General features: G+C 39.6%; 1 long non-coding RNA gene across 1 annotated transcript in view; it reads left to right on the forward strand.

Moving 5' to 3' along the window:
* The window catches only part of LOC144058751 (uncharacterized), a 77,916-nt gene that overhangs the window by 7,190 nt on the left and 55,662 nt on the right, over nucleotides 1-15,064 (forward strand). The window lies entirely within an intron of this gene.

Raw genomic sequence — 15,064 nt, forward strand, 5'->3', positions numbered from 1 at the left:
TTGACAAAATATGTCGCTAAAAAGCTCAGCTTGCGTTGGGTCCAACACCCGACGACCACAGTATTAGGATAGTAGGACTACATTTCCCATCATTCTTAGACACAAAAGCAGGAAGTAGTTCTAGTGCCGGTATGATGAAAACATGCCAGCTAGCAAGTTTTTTATTATCATCATTAATGAAATGACAAAATTTAACAAAACATTTTGGCATGAATACGGGGATGAGACTGAGAACGCAAACGGAATTTAACAGTTAAATTATTTATTTATTTATTTTTATGTCCGGGTCATTACAGGACATCTAGTCACTCTATCTTAGCATATATGCTATTTAGCCACATTGCTATAGCTCATCGTTTGCTAACTCCTTTTACTTTTAATCCTGTTACTCAAATGAGGAGTTTCAATACAATTTCTCTCATCTAAGGGTTAAATGTTTCCACAATAATCTCCTTCCAGTCCAGAAATACTCGCTTCATCTCGTTTTAGCCCGAACAGATTCCTTGTTTTTATTTACATGTAACACGGAAGGCACTAAAGCATACTTGTAATAAGAGATACTAAATGTGTCGTTATTTTTATGAGCGCCATCATGGTTTCTTCATGGTCGAGTGCTCATTATTAGTACGGTTATGGAGATGAGAGCCAACGTTAAGTTGCGCACAAAAAATAGTGGCCGGGGACTTTTATTAACTCTGAGCACAGATGGTGGGAGGCCTTCATTAATACGTTGTTGGAATATTAAACCATTTTAGCAGGATATTGAAACGCCAGTGAAGTGAAACGTGAGTTTAGGATAAAATTGAGACCTCTTTTAAATATCATTGCTAACGTTTTGTGTAAACGGGAACGGCATGTTGAAACTTAGACGTACATATGTAGCGGATGCGGCTATTGTTTGCACTGATTAGCATTGTTTGGTGGAACGTTTACCTGAGGCAAGCACAATCACCACCCATTTCTTTGAGAGAGGTATTTATTAGTCATAAGTGGCTGATGCGCCCGGACGCTAATTGTGGAGTCTATTAGCGAGACGGCCACAATTAGCGCTAACACGCTAATCATGCAAATCTCACAAACAAGGTAGCGCTCACATTTTCGCGCCGTACATTTCAGTCACCCGATTTTGCATCTGCGTCAGCGTCCAAAATTGATGGAGCCGCTTAATTCTTTAGTGCACCTTCGTTTCCGCCGCCAGATAAGCGCTCGCTAATTGGCTGCTTCTTCTCGGCACAGATAAATGCCACAGATCAGCGACTGCCGCTTTTGCACGTGGTAATAATGAGCTCGTAAAGATAAGCATCGCGGGGGAAGCTTGAGTATGGGATGTCGTTGGTCTCGCCGCACGTACGTCCCTCTGCTATTTGTTTTCCAAATGTGACTTGTGTCATAAATATCAAATATGCCCACAAGAAGCCTGCATGAGCTTTGTTTGGCGTCTTGTCACTCCTCACTGATGCAACTTTGCCATCTTGCCAGCAAGGCCTGAGGTATTGTTGTGGTCTGTTATGGCTTTGTTTGTCTGCAATATTTGCTTCTTCGCAATGAAATAATGGACTCAAGGTTCTCTCCATGTAGTGTTTTTTTTTTTTTTTTTTTTAAATATCTGCTCATAAGGATATTGAGGTTCATGTTGTTAATGCCAAATCAACTAAAAAATTTTTTAAACCAAGCAGATTTGGATTTGAATGAAAGTTGGTGTACTTTTTGATAGTCATGTCACAACACTAAACCTAAAGTTTTAGGCAAATCAAAGAAGGGGCTTGGGCGCTACAGCCCGCCAAATTTGGCCATTTTCAGCTAAAAGGGGCGTGGCCAAGGTCAATTTACTAACATATGCACCAATCATCTTAATGATTGCATTTTTTGGAATCCTTGTTTAATTCCCTTCTCAACAATACTTGTTTTGTAAAGGTTGACCCAGTAGTTCCTGATATAGGATTCAAAGGAAGATGGCCACGCCCCTTTTTTGCAAAAAATGTTTGATTTTGAAGCGTATCAAAGAAAGGAAAATGCGAATTTTGTCAGGTTTTGCGAATAAATAACAAGACTGGATACACGTCGCACGTTTTGACCGGATATTACGTCACACGTACGTTTGTAGTCCCAAAGCAATGTCGGACGATAAAGTAAGGTATGTTTGGGGGGGGGACGAAACAGAAATCTTTTTGGAATTAATTAAAGAAGCAAATATTAATGCAATTTTAGATGGAAAACAGCAAAGAAACGCTGCGGTTTATCAAGAATTACAAAAGCAAACTCATACAACGTCATCGCATGGCGCAGTCGCTTCCTGGTCTTCTCCTTCTTTTAAATTACTGGTGGATCACATCTCTTAATGGTGTATAGCGCCACCTACTGCGGCGGAGTCCCCTCTCAATATTCGCAAAAGAAGAACGGATGGAAACGGGCATAAGTCGCATGTCCGTTTTGCGCATTTTCAGTAAATTTGCTTAAGAAATTTGAAACAATTGGATGGAAACCTGACTTATGACGATAGGACACAATACCTCGTTTGTTTTTGTCTGCCATACTGTCGCTTTTCTTAATGTAAAGTCTTTATCAAGACTTGAGGTGTCTTAACTACGGTTTGTACTGGGAATATTCCCAAATCATCTTTTTTGTTCTTTGTCTAACAAACCGTGTTACACGAGAGCTTTTCATACCTCAAATTAACCGTTTCGGAAGGTCTTTCCAGCGCTTTAGTCGTTTAGTCTGTATGCTATAAAAAATAATTGAAAAATTTAATCAAATCCCCTTTGGTTGTTTGGCTACCAGTAGTCGTACTTTTTAAATCTATTAGCCAAAACAAAGCATGCCAAGTCGCACCACAAAACCAAATTAATAATATTATTTTGTTTTTCCAGCTCTCGTGTGTGAAATCAACATAAGATGTATACATTTTGAGTGAACTCTGATTGAAAATCGTGGTTTTTTTTTTTATTTATTTCCTTTTTGAAACGCTCCTCTTCTCTCTCGTTTAGGAAACACTTGTAGCACATTCTACATCGATTGGCAGCCAATCATGTCGCCCCCAACTCAAATGATCGGGTTCTATAATGGCTTTCTACATCACTCTTCATTTAGCCAATAGACTCGATTAGGATGTAATGAGCGCCAAAAAAAAAAAATCTTGAAATTGTCACTAAATTCCACCTTCCACCTTGTAATGAGCTCGAAAATCAATTAACCACATCATCAATTAATGTTCTTGGTAAGAGCTTTCCAGATCTTTACTCACTGATGGCTCTTTAAACACATCAGCTGGCGTTAATCAGAATAACATCAACGCTATTGAAAGATCTTCCAAAAGAAAAAAAAAATACTCGCGGTTGCGTTTCTTGACTGTAATCACGCGAGCCCCGTAACGACTCTGCGAGGCCACCTGTGAACCGCGTCGCTCTCCGGCAAATGTTCACTTAACCCGGCAAAGCATTACAGGCCAGCGCACGTTAACGACTTTACAAAGCGGCAAGCGATGTTCTTTTTTTTTGGGGGGGGGGGGGGGGATCAAAATGTGCATCCAGGGAAGCGGTTGCCTTGTTGCATCGTCCAGCTTGAATGAACATTGAAGAGAATTGAGGGCGGCGGATACATGTGGATTTCCTTATCTAATCTGAGAGGAAAAATGTTTCCGATTCTAATACGACTGTCTGATTAAAAAGTCTTTGCTTGAAAGGTGCTTTGGGAAGATGACGCAAGTGAAGACGGGGATGACTCAAAGCACATCTTTCACTTTGGAATCCGACTGATCTCCAGAACCGGCTCTTGATCACGTCACTTTCATTTTTAATTAGACGACTGTGAGAGGTGTGCAATAGAAATGAAATGGGCTTCTTTACGGGATTCATTTGATTTTTTTTTTTTTTTTGGGGGATTTTCATGAAATAATGGATGAATCTTAATGACACAACATGGTGGGTATCAACATTTTGCGCCGAGTTATTATTGTTTGGCTTCGAGGTTCACTCATGAGTCTGAAGTCAAATAGCAGTGAAGGAAGTGAGCATTTGTTTTTTTTTCTCTTTATTAAAAGACAAAGCCGTTGGGTTCGAGTCGTCTGGTGCAGACAGCGGAACGCAACGTAATTGGATGTATGTGGGAGCAGATCGAGGTGCTTGATCAATACAAATGACTGCAGGCTTGTTTTGCCTCCCGCTGACATTTTGTAGTCGTCACCAGTGATTTTCCAACCGATTCAAATGTTCATTGGGGCTGTCGGGCCTTTTTTCTTTACGATCTGACGGGCGCACTTGTTTGGCTGACACGCTAATGCATTAGAAATTGATTAAGCTGTTATTTGTCTCAACAGATGCATTAGACTTGACTCCATGACAGTTCTGTGCTGCAAATGATTGCGAGGGCTTAAAAAAAAAAAAAAGTCTCAATAGTGACTCTTGGATTTTTTGAGAAAACATATCCCCCTCCAAAAACATTTTGTTATTCAAAGGTGAATGTTCTCCGCTTCTAGACGTCTGTGAAAATTGGACTCCATCCCAAGCACTTCATTTCTGTCAATGCTAATTGCTAAGCTAACCTGGCTTCTCCGTGTTTTCTCATTATCCCTTTGTGAGAGCAATACTTGCGCTTGTTGCTAGCTAGCTGCTGCGGCGCAAGTCGCACAGAGCTTCCCTCAATCTCCCGTGAAAATATACCCCCCCCCCCCCCCAAAAAAAAAGCCAGTTAAACAAAAAAAAAAATGTTGTTCAAAGGTGGATGTTCTCTGCTTTTAGATGTGTGAAAAGTGGACTCCATCATCCAAGCACTTAATTGCCCGGTTGAGCACGCTAGCGGTGTCAATCTTATGCTAATTGCTAAGCTAACCTGGCTTCTCCGTGTTTTCTCATTATCCCTTTTGTGAGAACGATACTTGTCAGAAGTGTAGCTTATTCGAGGCAGTGATTCTTGACTTGGATGCGCTAGTAGCCAGCCAAAGCTTGTCGCTAGCTAGCTGCTGCGGCGCAAGTCACGGTGGGTGCCGTGAGCCCGATGAAGATGTTTGGGACGGAAATGACGAAAAATCTTTGATTCTCAGTTTTGCTAAATGCTAAATGGTTAGGAACTTTAGTGTTTGTCATTGTTTGTGGGCATTTCTTACATTTTGTGACTATGATTAGGAGAGGGGTGAAAATTTGCCTTCTTCTTGCTAAAATTTCCCAAGAACCTTCTAAAGAACATACTTTTATTCACACGCGCAAATGTTGCACATTAGCGAGTACCGGTCCGCTAAAAAATCAGTTGCTAGTCACTAGTGGCAAACTAAAACACAAAACTTGAACTCTGCAAGATCAGAATAAGTTTTACTTGGCAACCTGAAAGTACTGCATAACCCGAAGTCTACTGGGATCGTCTCCAAATAAGTGCAAAAATGATTGAGTCACAGAAATCCTTGCGATTTGTTTTGAAACCGCTTATTTCCGCCATTTCCTGAAATCCTTCAAAGATGGACATTTTAACCAAGGTATACTCGAAAGATGGCCGACCCTGAACTGCAAAACCTGACGAAACAAAGCCTTCAAGTTGAAATTGGCCGGTCTGGAACGTCCGTCTCCAGCTGCATGACGTAAACGTCTGTAATAAAAAAAAGCAGAAATGGAAGTGTGTGCGTGCCCGACTAGAGTGTAAGATTGCAACGTCATTCGCTGCCATTCGCTCTTCCCCCCCGCCCCCTTTTCCCCCAGCCCAAATTAGCCGCTAATTGTCACTTTAGCGGGGAAGTCGGCTGATTAAAAACTTCAGCAGCAGTCGTGCCGGGGATGACGCGTTTGTCCTCTGCAGCGAATATTATCGCCTCCAACAAAACGGCTCACTTTGCCAAGTGCAGGTATTTTTTTTTTTTTCTTCCCTCGCGGTTTTATTTTTAGAGGTGACGATAAACTTTTCACAATGTCACAACCTGACCTCACCGCCTCTGCTCGTGGAGAGAGTACAAATAAAGTGCAAACGCCCGAACCCTGTGCTCTTTATCCATGCTGTTTTCAAGCGCACGTAATATATTTATACCGTAGCTGGAGGAATATTTGACGAGCGTGTTTCACGAGAGCACGGAATGCAAATCCTCGGCGTTGCGGACGAGGTCATGAGATGGAATTCCTTGGGCTCGGCGCGCTTCATCCATATACTGTGTACATAAAGTTAATGGAGCTCGGTGAAGGCGGGGGCAGGCGGGGGTTGGGGAAATACAGCGGAAGAGAGAATTTGTTTTCACTTTTTTAATAGCTAAAAATACACCCCCTCGTTTTGCCGATTTAATGGCGCGGCAGTATTCTTCGAAACGCGACTCCGTAACAAGTCCCGGAGGGGAGCTGCACGCACTGAGAAGATTTTTTTTTTTTTTTTACTGCGTCAGCAACTCATTCCACATGAAAGTAAATGTTGTCATAGTTATGGTTAGCGATTGCATGTTGGGGAAATGTGCATCGTAACCACAGCTGATGTTGATCGTCAAGGGAAATTGTGACTTCTATTCTAACCTCGAGGTTACAAATGCGCTCTTGCATGCAGCAGCGGAGGAATTCTTTGACAGGCGGCACAAGAAGGCACGCTGGGTCGCCGCCGTAACGGACTCTTTTGAATGTTTTCAGACTATTGTGTTAATTGAGGTCAGGGACGGGCAACTTAAACGCTGGAGGTGGCCGTCATTTTTCAGCAGTGCTACTTGGGGGGGCCACAGAGGACCTTTTAACCAGATGCGTGACAAAAATGCCAGTATAAATATGGACAAAAATATGTGCATATTTTTTGATGCTTTGTGTTGATCCAATGCACACCATAGTATGTTATTCGATGTTTTTTTTTATCCCAGTGCAAAGGGTTCTTGTGGATAAAAATTACAATTTCACTGCTGAAATGCAAATGCACATGAAGTGCAAAAACTCATTTTGTAGTTTTTCACAAAAATCAACTCAAAATCGCTCAAAATTGTAATATTATTCAGGTACTTGCAGGTCTTTCCAAATCCACCAAAAATTGTTTGTCCTACTAACGTTGTAGTATGAATGGTGATATTACAACTTTAAGCTATAAAGTGGAACCCTCTTGACAGGGGTTAGGAAGCAGGCCGGCCCATGAATAGCGAAAATCCGCATATAATTGATGCCCATTGAAATGCATGGGAAAAAAATTTCTTCAAAAAATGCTGATGAAACTCCAACCTACATTTACACAAAAACGTTCCCTTTCTTTCCTCTTTCATCTCCCGCAAAACAACAAACAAATAAAAAATGTTTTATAAAAAAAACAAAAAAAAAAACAAGAAAAGGAAAAAATACGGGGAACAAAATCGGCAAATAAGTGATTTTGGGTGTCAAGCTGCTCGTATGCAGGGATCTGCTCTAGTAGAAGAAATGTTTTTAAAATTGCGCAACCCATCAAAAAAGAAATAAATAATCAAGCATGGAACAAAGGTCACATGGAACGGAGTTTCTCATTGCCACAAACATTTTTTTTTAAGAGAAATGTGGGATGCCATTAAACACATTATGAAAACCGAACTTGGCGTCACTCTGTTGTCAAATTGTCAATGGTAGACTTTGGGCGTGGCTTCTTGAGACTTTTTGTGCGGGAAACTTTACTCATAATAGACGTGAGTACAAAATCTATGGTAACAGACAAAATGTCTCAGACAAATCCATTTTTTAAAGACCCCAGGAAATGTAGAAAATCTGAACATACTGTACAAGTGCGGCACTTTGACAAACTTAATGAGCGAGGCTGCGAACAAATATGAGGTCTATGTGCGAGAACAACCTTGATGTAATTAAAGGTTAATCAAGTGTAGGCGCAAAGTTGTTGTTTTTTTTTAAGTTGTTTTTAATTATGAAGAAAGCCTTTATGGCTTATCTCTTTATAACGTTATAATTGGTTGTGCTCATGAATTACGGGGGGAAAAAAACGTATTGAATTAAAATGACTGCATTATATTTGTCATATTTTTCATTGCTTTCATTTCCTGCAAATGAGATCTTAACAAATAAGGTTTAATGATTTGACCTCTTTTCAGCCAGCGAGGATTTATTCTTCTTCACGAATATTTCAGTGTGATTGTAAGACGTTCTTGTATTTGGACAGATTCACATGAAAAATCGAACCAAATCCATCTTGTTGTGATGTTTACAAGGACATTAAGTGAAGATATGTAGGCTTCTTGCGCTAGCTTGTCACTTGTTATCAAAAGGTGGCGTGTTTTGTGTATGAACGTCTGGCATTGTGTTAGGGAGCTAGCTCGCTGATAGGGAGTTAGCTAGCTAGCTAATTAGCTCCCTAGCAGGTAAACGAGCACCATGGGAGCTAGCTAGCTAGCTAGTACCTGAAGCTAAGGCCTAACTGTGGCAGGGTTTTTACTTTCTGGACCTGGAAGACGTTGTGCTGAGTGTTCTGTTAGCTTCTTGCGCTAGCTGCCAACTTTGATGCCAAGCGCTTGTCACTAGTCAATAAAATGTATTTTTCACATTCGTGTGAGTTTTTAAAAGATGATACACAGTCACAAAAACTGAACAAACTATAAGCCAAAATGCTCCGTGACGTTAGCTTCTCTCGTTAGCCGCAATAACATTCATTTGGCTATCGACTGGAACAGTACTAGTAGGCTTTGAATTGACTTGGACTCATTTTTGAATAGGGTGACCCAGATTGATATGATTTCAGATTGTTGATTTTTGTGTATTTGTTATTATTTCTCATTTTATTTGTATAACTCCTTTGTGGAGAGAGAAATTTATTCATTTATTATTATTATTATTATTTTTACACTTTTTATTGTTTTCTCTTGTTTGTCATTGGAAAGCTTGGAAATTATAGATAAAATATCTATTTTAATTGGGTTAATCTGTGACTGACCTCAGGTGATGATGGAGCATCGAGCTAAATTAGCTTCTCTCATTAGCCGGAATAGCCGCGCTAACATCGTTTGGCCATCGACTTGAACCGTCGTCTTGTCTCGCATAGAATGTGAGCAGCCAGTCGAGCGTGATAGGCGAGCACAGGACTCGACAAAACACAGGGAGTTCCTGCAGGTGGCGTTGGGCGGGGGGGGGGGACGGGGGAGGGGGGGGGTGGCTCAGATGGATTTCCCGGGTAATTAGGGCTGACATTTTCCAAAGGCTGAAGCCGGCATCAAAGCGCACATCAGCTAAGGAGACGCTTGTTTCCTGAGAAAAGGTTAGGAAAGACCCCGAAGCCCGCAGGCCCGCTTGCCTTTTACCGCGTCTTCAGTGAAGCAGACAGCTGACAGTGCGCATTAACGGCACGCAGGCCAGCGTGGAGGCGCACGGCTTTGACTCCTCTGCTTTCTCCGAGCTCGGAAACCAGCTAGCCTAACCAATTAGCAATGACTAGCACGAGTGGCTAAAATGCTTCCTGATAGAAGACAAACATCCACGCCAAATTCAAGGGGCTACGATGTTTATTTCATTCAGTCTTTTTTTTATTAATTTTTTTATTTAGAAGTCAATGTTACAGTAAAGTTGGACTAGAAGCGACAAACGGTTTGAAGCGAGCGCACTTTGCTTCGTATCGGCGAACTGCTCAAGTGAGAAAGATTATTTTATTATTTCCTCTGAGTGTCAGTCGATAGTCTGGCATTTGTTGATAGCGAGAAACTGAGAACAGGTGCTTCTCAGCCTATTTTACATTCGAATAATTTCACAGCTCACTACCAAACTAAATGTCATGAATATGAATAGTGAAATAATGATGATCTCTTCTCGATTTCTTCCCCAAATTGACTTACTTGGTGTGAAATTTGGGCCTGTTTAATTGAACTTGAAGCTGATCTACTCTCAGGAAGCCGTGACTTATTCTTTTGTATGAATTTGTGAATGGGTGGATACACAGATTTATTGTATTTTCTGCCAACTAATGGAAGATAATTGAACTGCTGTGCCAGTCACTATACATTGCCGGCAAAGCTAAATGAGCTGTAAAAGTTTGGAAAATCTCAACTAATCGGTAGGCAAAAAGTGTGGAGATGTCGCATGCAAAGCACATTTGCATTATATGCTGAAATGAGTCCTCGCGAGTTGCGCTTTTTGACTGTTTGCAGTCAAAATGTATTCAATTGGAGGCGTAATTTTCATTATTTGTCGTCCGGCACAAGCGAGCGAGTTCACCTGACGGAAGACGTCCCGCATTTCGTTTCACATCCGCTTCTCTAAGCAGCAGTGTTGGGTGAGACGGGTCAACAGCGAGCGCCCGTGCTTCACATCTGACTGGCGGAGGTCGCAACAAATTAGCTCGGTTGCCGTGGAAACGCTTTCTAACCGTCGGCGACACACAAAAGGTGGGCGCAGTTGAGATCCAACGTTGCTACTTTTTACACAGGTAATTTTGCTCAGCTTTTATTCAGAGAGGTTTTCATTGAACCGTGTTGAGTATTGTGGCTAAAATTCTGGTGGATCATGTAATAATAATAATAAACTTGACCTATAGATCAATGTAAATAAAGAACATTGAATTACTGTTTATAATCCTACGGAAGCGTATTATTTCACTTGGGGGTAAAAACGTTTTTCTGAGGAATTTATTTTTGGGCTTTATTTTTTTTTTTAGTTTCTAATTTTCAGACTATATTTTTCCTTTTTTTTTCCCCAAAAAATATTTTTATTATAATTACATTTTTCGGAACGATATATTTTTCTGTTTTCCGCACAATATTTTTTATTTTGGAGCCCCCCTACCCCGCCCCCCCCTTTAAAAAAAAAATAAAATAAAAAATATATATATATATATATATATATATATATATATATTATTATTATTTTTTTTTTTTTTTACAGTTTTTTTACATATATTTTCAGAATAATTTATTAAACAATTTTGGAATTTTTTTTTTGTAATCTTCCCCTCCCCCAGTTTTTCTGAACATTTTAATTTTGGGTAGAAATGGAGAAGAAAAAAATAACCACTGAAAATTGCATCATCAACTGTGGCTCTCCTTTCCCACATCTGAGGGCATTAGCGTAAGTATACAGTAAAAGCAGTCAGTATAACCTGCTGATTTCTGCATTTATAGCAGGGGAAATCTATATTAAAACAAGTTATGTGACGCTTTTAGTTTAAAAATGAGTAACTAACTAACCGTAGTTACTAATAGCGGCACAAATTCCATTGTTTATTTGAGGGAGGTGTTTATTTGACGCACCCAGCCACCTGTTTGAGCATCTATTATTATTTGAGCAAATACTACATTCAAAAGTCTTCTCATCAGCGACGTGCGGCATTAGCATAATGTGCACACAAACCCTTTAGTTGTTCTTTAGCCTGCTAATGAAAGTAGCTTTTAATGTTTTGGGTTTCATTTTTTTGAGCGATGCTTTTAAATCCTTCCTAGTTTTCTCTATGGATTCTCTATGGATTTTGACTTTGGTGATGACCGGTTGCAGCATTCTCTTTGCTATAAAGCCGTTTCCTTCAATGCTGCCTTTTAATGTTACATCTGCTTTTATGAGAAGAAAATGTAATCGTCCCTCGCGGGCAAATAAAATTTATACTACTATTTGTCATGCATCAGATCAAATGCATACACTAAAGGAGATGTGCATGTGGGTATGTATACCGATGCATCATAAAATATAGAGACAAATAGTGCAGAATGCTAATAAATTGGATGTTTTCTGCACACCGGTGGCCACAAAGCATCATCCTCGGTGTCCTTTTCATGTTTCAACAATGAAACACAAACCTTTTACCCGGCTCACTTTTTATAAGGGCTTGAATTCCATTTCATAAAATGGAGGCTTTACTTATCCCTTGAAATCACACTTGAGCCTTAAATCCGCATCAGGTGTTGGTCTTTGGCTTCACTGAAACAAGTATCAGAAAATACATTGCATTGTTGTTTTCAGTTTTATGAGAAAAGAATGCAAGCCTATGGAAGCATATTGCATTCACTTAAACAAAAAAAAAAAAGTTTTTCTGACTAATTTTTTGGGGGAGCTTTGGTTTTTGTGTGTATTTTTTCCCCTGTTTTCTGAGTATTTTTTTTTCTGTTTTATTACATAATATTAAAAAAATATATATATATTCCAAAGAAGAAAGTACCAGCTTCTGTTTTCCGGAGTATTTTATTTGCGATTGACATGTTTGTGTATTTATCTTAACTGAACCAGGAAGTGATATAATTGAGTAGTATTTAATTTTTTTTTTTTTTCTGAATAATTTTTTCTACTGTTTTTCTGAAAATAACTCCCCCAATTTTTCGGACAGAAAATAAATATTCAGTAAAACAGAAAAAAATATTCAGAAAAACATCAAATAAAATAAAAATACGCAAAAAAAAAACAAAGCTCCTCAGTTTCTCAAGTGAATGCAATCTGCTTGTGTACAAGCCAGAGTTGTTGCAAGTGACTTTATTTTTCAGTGCTTTTAATTTGCCATTCTGACAGCTGAGTGGGCGTGGCATGGGCCTAAATTGACATTTTTCAAAACGCTGCCTGTGACTGAGTCAAACGTCTAATCAGAGCAATTCTGTTGCTTTGCTTGTTAGTCGGGAGTACCGAGCCACTTCTTTTACGTCCTTCAAGCATGAATGGGAATTCAACTCATTGAAGATGAGAACAAACATTTTTTTGAAGTAGACTGATATATATACCTGTAAATGAATTTACCGGCATTATTCCAATAAGCGATGGAGGTTACAGACGAGCGCTAATGAAACGGTTTGAATCGGCAAGGCTAATCAAAGTGTATCTTTTTGAAAAGTAAAGTGCTGTGTGTGTGCGTGTGTGTCATCTCGCAGCAGTGGCAGACGTTCAAACGGTAAATCTAAAGAAGAGCGGGACCAAGAACAAACCCACGCAGGCGCGGCGAGGATTAAGATTAACGACGTCTCCATCAGCCAAAATGTTGTTTACCAATTTTTGTCTCGGCTCCTCTGACGGTTGATTTGATGTCAATCTCATTTGTGTTGTCTGCTGGATCTCACACCGTGAATCCGTAAAAGGTCTTCAGCGAGTTTGGCTTCTTGAAAGCCTGAACGAGAAACTGTTAACGATGAGGTTTCGAAGGCACCGTCCCCGGTTTCAAAAGCGATCGGTTTCAAGCTCCGAAATGGCGCCATCATGTGGACGAACGGTAAGAAACTTGTGAGGATACGTCGAAACTGGCTTTCGTGTGGGCGGGGCTTTAATCATCTGGAAATCTTTATGTATTTTTTGAAAGTGACGTTGTCAACTATCCAGTCAAAACAGTTAAAGTTCTTCCTTTCATATGTGGACCAACAGTACACGATGTTTCCGAATGGGACATTTATACTCCTTTGTTACACTTTTTGTGCTGCATGTCCAAAATATTTTTTAAAACCTCAATGGAAAAAAAAAAAAAACTGCCAAATTTAAAGAAAATCGTCAACTACAATTAGGGATAGACCAATAATCGGCCTTTTAAATTTTCTTTAAAAAAAATCTGACGGCTAATAGGTAAATCTAAAACAATTTTAATCTCGGGAACTATTTATTTAAATTTTAAATTAACTTTATAAAGAGATCCCCGCTGACCTTGGCAACCTTCTGATCCTTTTGTTTTTGTTCGACATTAAAACAAATACATATGAAAGTTTAAGATTTTAGGTATTTTTAAATTTGGGGCAAAAAATATTAACTGTAGAAAACTATAGAGAACTATAGTATTTGTTTACGTTTCCATTTAACTTTTAAAGATGTACTAATAACTTTGGGAGCTCCCTGAAAATTTTGTTAGAAATTTAAAATGAAGTCTAAGATAAAACCAAAAATCGATATTTTGAAAAGTCTGAAAAATTGTTCAATAAACATGTTAAAGCATTACAATTAAGTTAAGATTTGTATTTAAAAAAATTTCAACACCAATATTTTTTGACCCCTTTTTTATGGAAAATGAATATCGGCTCCAAAAAATCAGTTGAATTGTTCGTAAACCAAGTTTCCACTCCAGATAAAATGAGGATTCAAAATTGTGAAAAATCAAGCCCATGTCTCCGCTCTCAAATGTTGTGGGCGTGTCTACTGAATGTGCGAAGCCACTCCCCACTCAACTGTGAACGGCCAATCAAATACCACGACTGTTAAGTACTATGAAAAAGGCTCACCTACCAAATCAAATAGTTCCTCTGGACTTTAATCCTAAAAGAAGCCATTTTGGTCCCCCTGAAAAAGTACAACTAAGACTACAACTCCATAATTCATCATTACGGGCGTTTCTCACATTTTCTGTAATTATCTTCAAACGTGATGATCTCACCTTTACAGGTAGCAGTCGCGATCGATCACTTTGGTGTACTTGCATGACACTAATTACTACTTTCCTATCAGCCAAAGTTCACTGTATAGTAATCCCATCCAATGCAGCATTAGATCCACAACCAAAGTTGCTAACCTTGAGTGCGGCGGCGGCGGCGTCATTACCGTCTCATCAAAACGCACAAATCTCATTTGCACGGCGCATTTTGCCGCACAAGAACCCCCACAAAGCGATATTGCTTTGCGAGACTAAATGGATTTGCAAGTACCTTCACACACACATTAATGTGTTTTATGTCGACTGCATAATATCGATGCGGCAAAAACACGGCACAATGTACAGTACGTACGGCGTGTTTATGCGCGGTAAAAAAGCCTTCCATTGAGTAACGGCTAGCGAGTTCTGCTGAGTCATTTATCGGCGCCGTTGTGCATCACGTCGCTCTCATTAAGCCATGTAAGCAAAGTAAAAGCAGACGTTTATTTCTCACTCTTAGCTGCAGGTCATCATTTTTGCTGAAATTTGAAACATTTGGTTATTGAGCTCATAATGTTTTTTTTTGTTTAATTTGCCTCTTTGCAAATAAAGACACAAGCCAATTTATAGTGGCGGCGAAACAGCGTTCGTATCTCAGTGTTGTAATGTGACCCCGAAGAAGAGTAATTGTTGAAATGTGTGTGTGTGTGAAAATTAATTATGTGCTGGGTGTTTTGCTTCACGTGTAAACAATACAATTGAGCGGGTTCACTCGCACGAGTGCGAGGCCATTAAGATGCTGATGTGGCTTTGCAGCAGTCGTTAGCTTTAATGACTCCGCTGATAAATTAGCGCTTGGAGTGGAGTTTGTCCT

Source organism: Vanacampus margaritifer, chromosome 10 (genome assembly GCF_051991255.1).
Source record: "Vanacampus margaritifer isolate UIUO_Vmar chromosome 10, RoL_Vmar_1.0, whole genome shotgun sequence".
NCBI classification, from domain to species: domain Eukaryota; kingdom Metazoa; phylum Chordata; class Actinopteri; order Syngnathiformes; family Syngnathidae; genus Vanacampus; species Vanacampus margaritifer.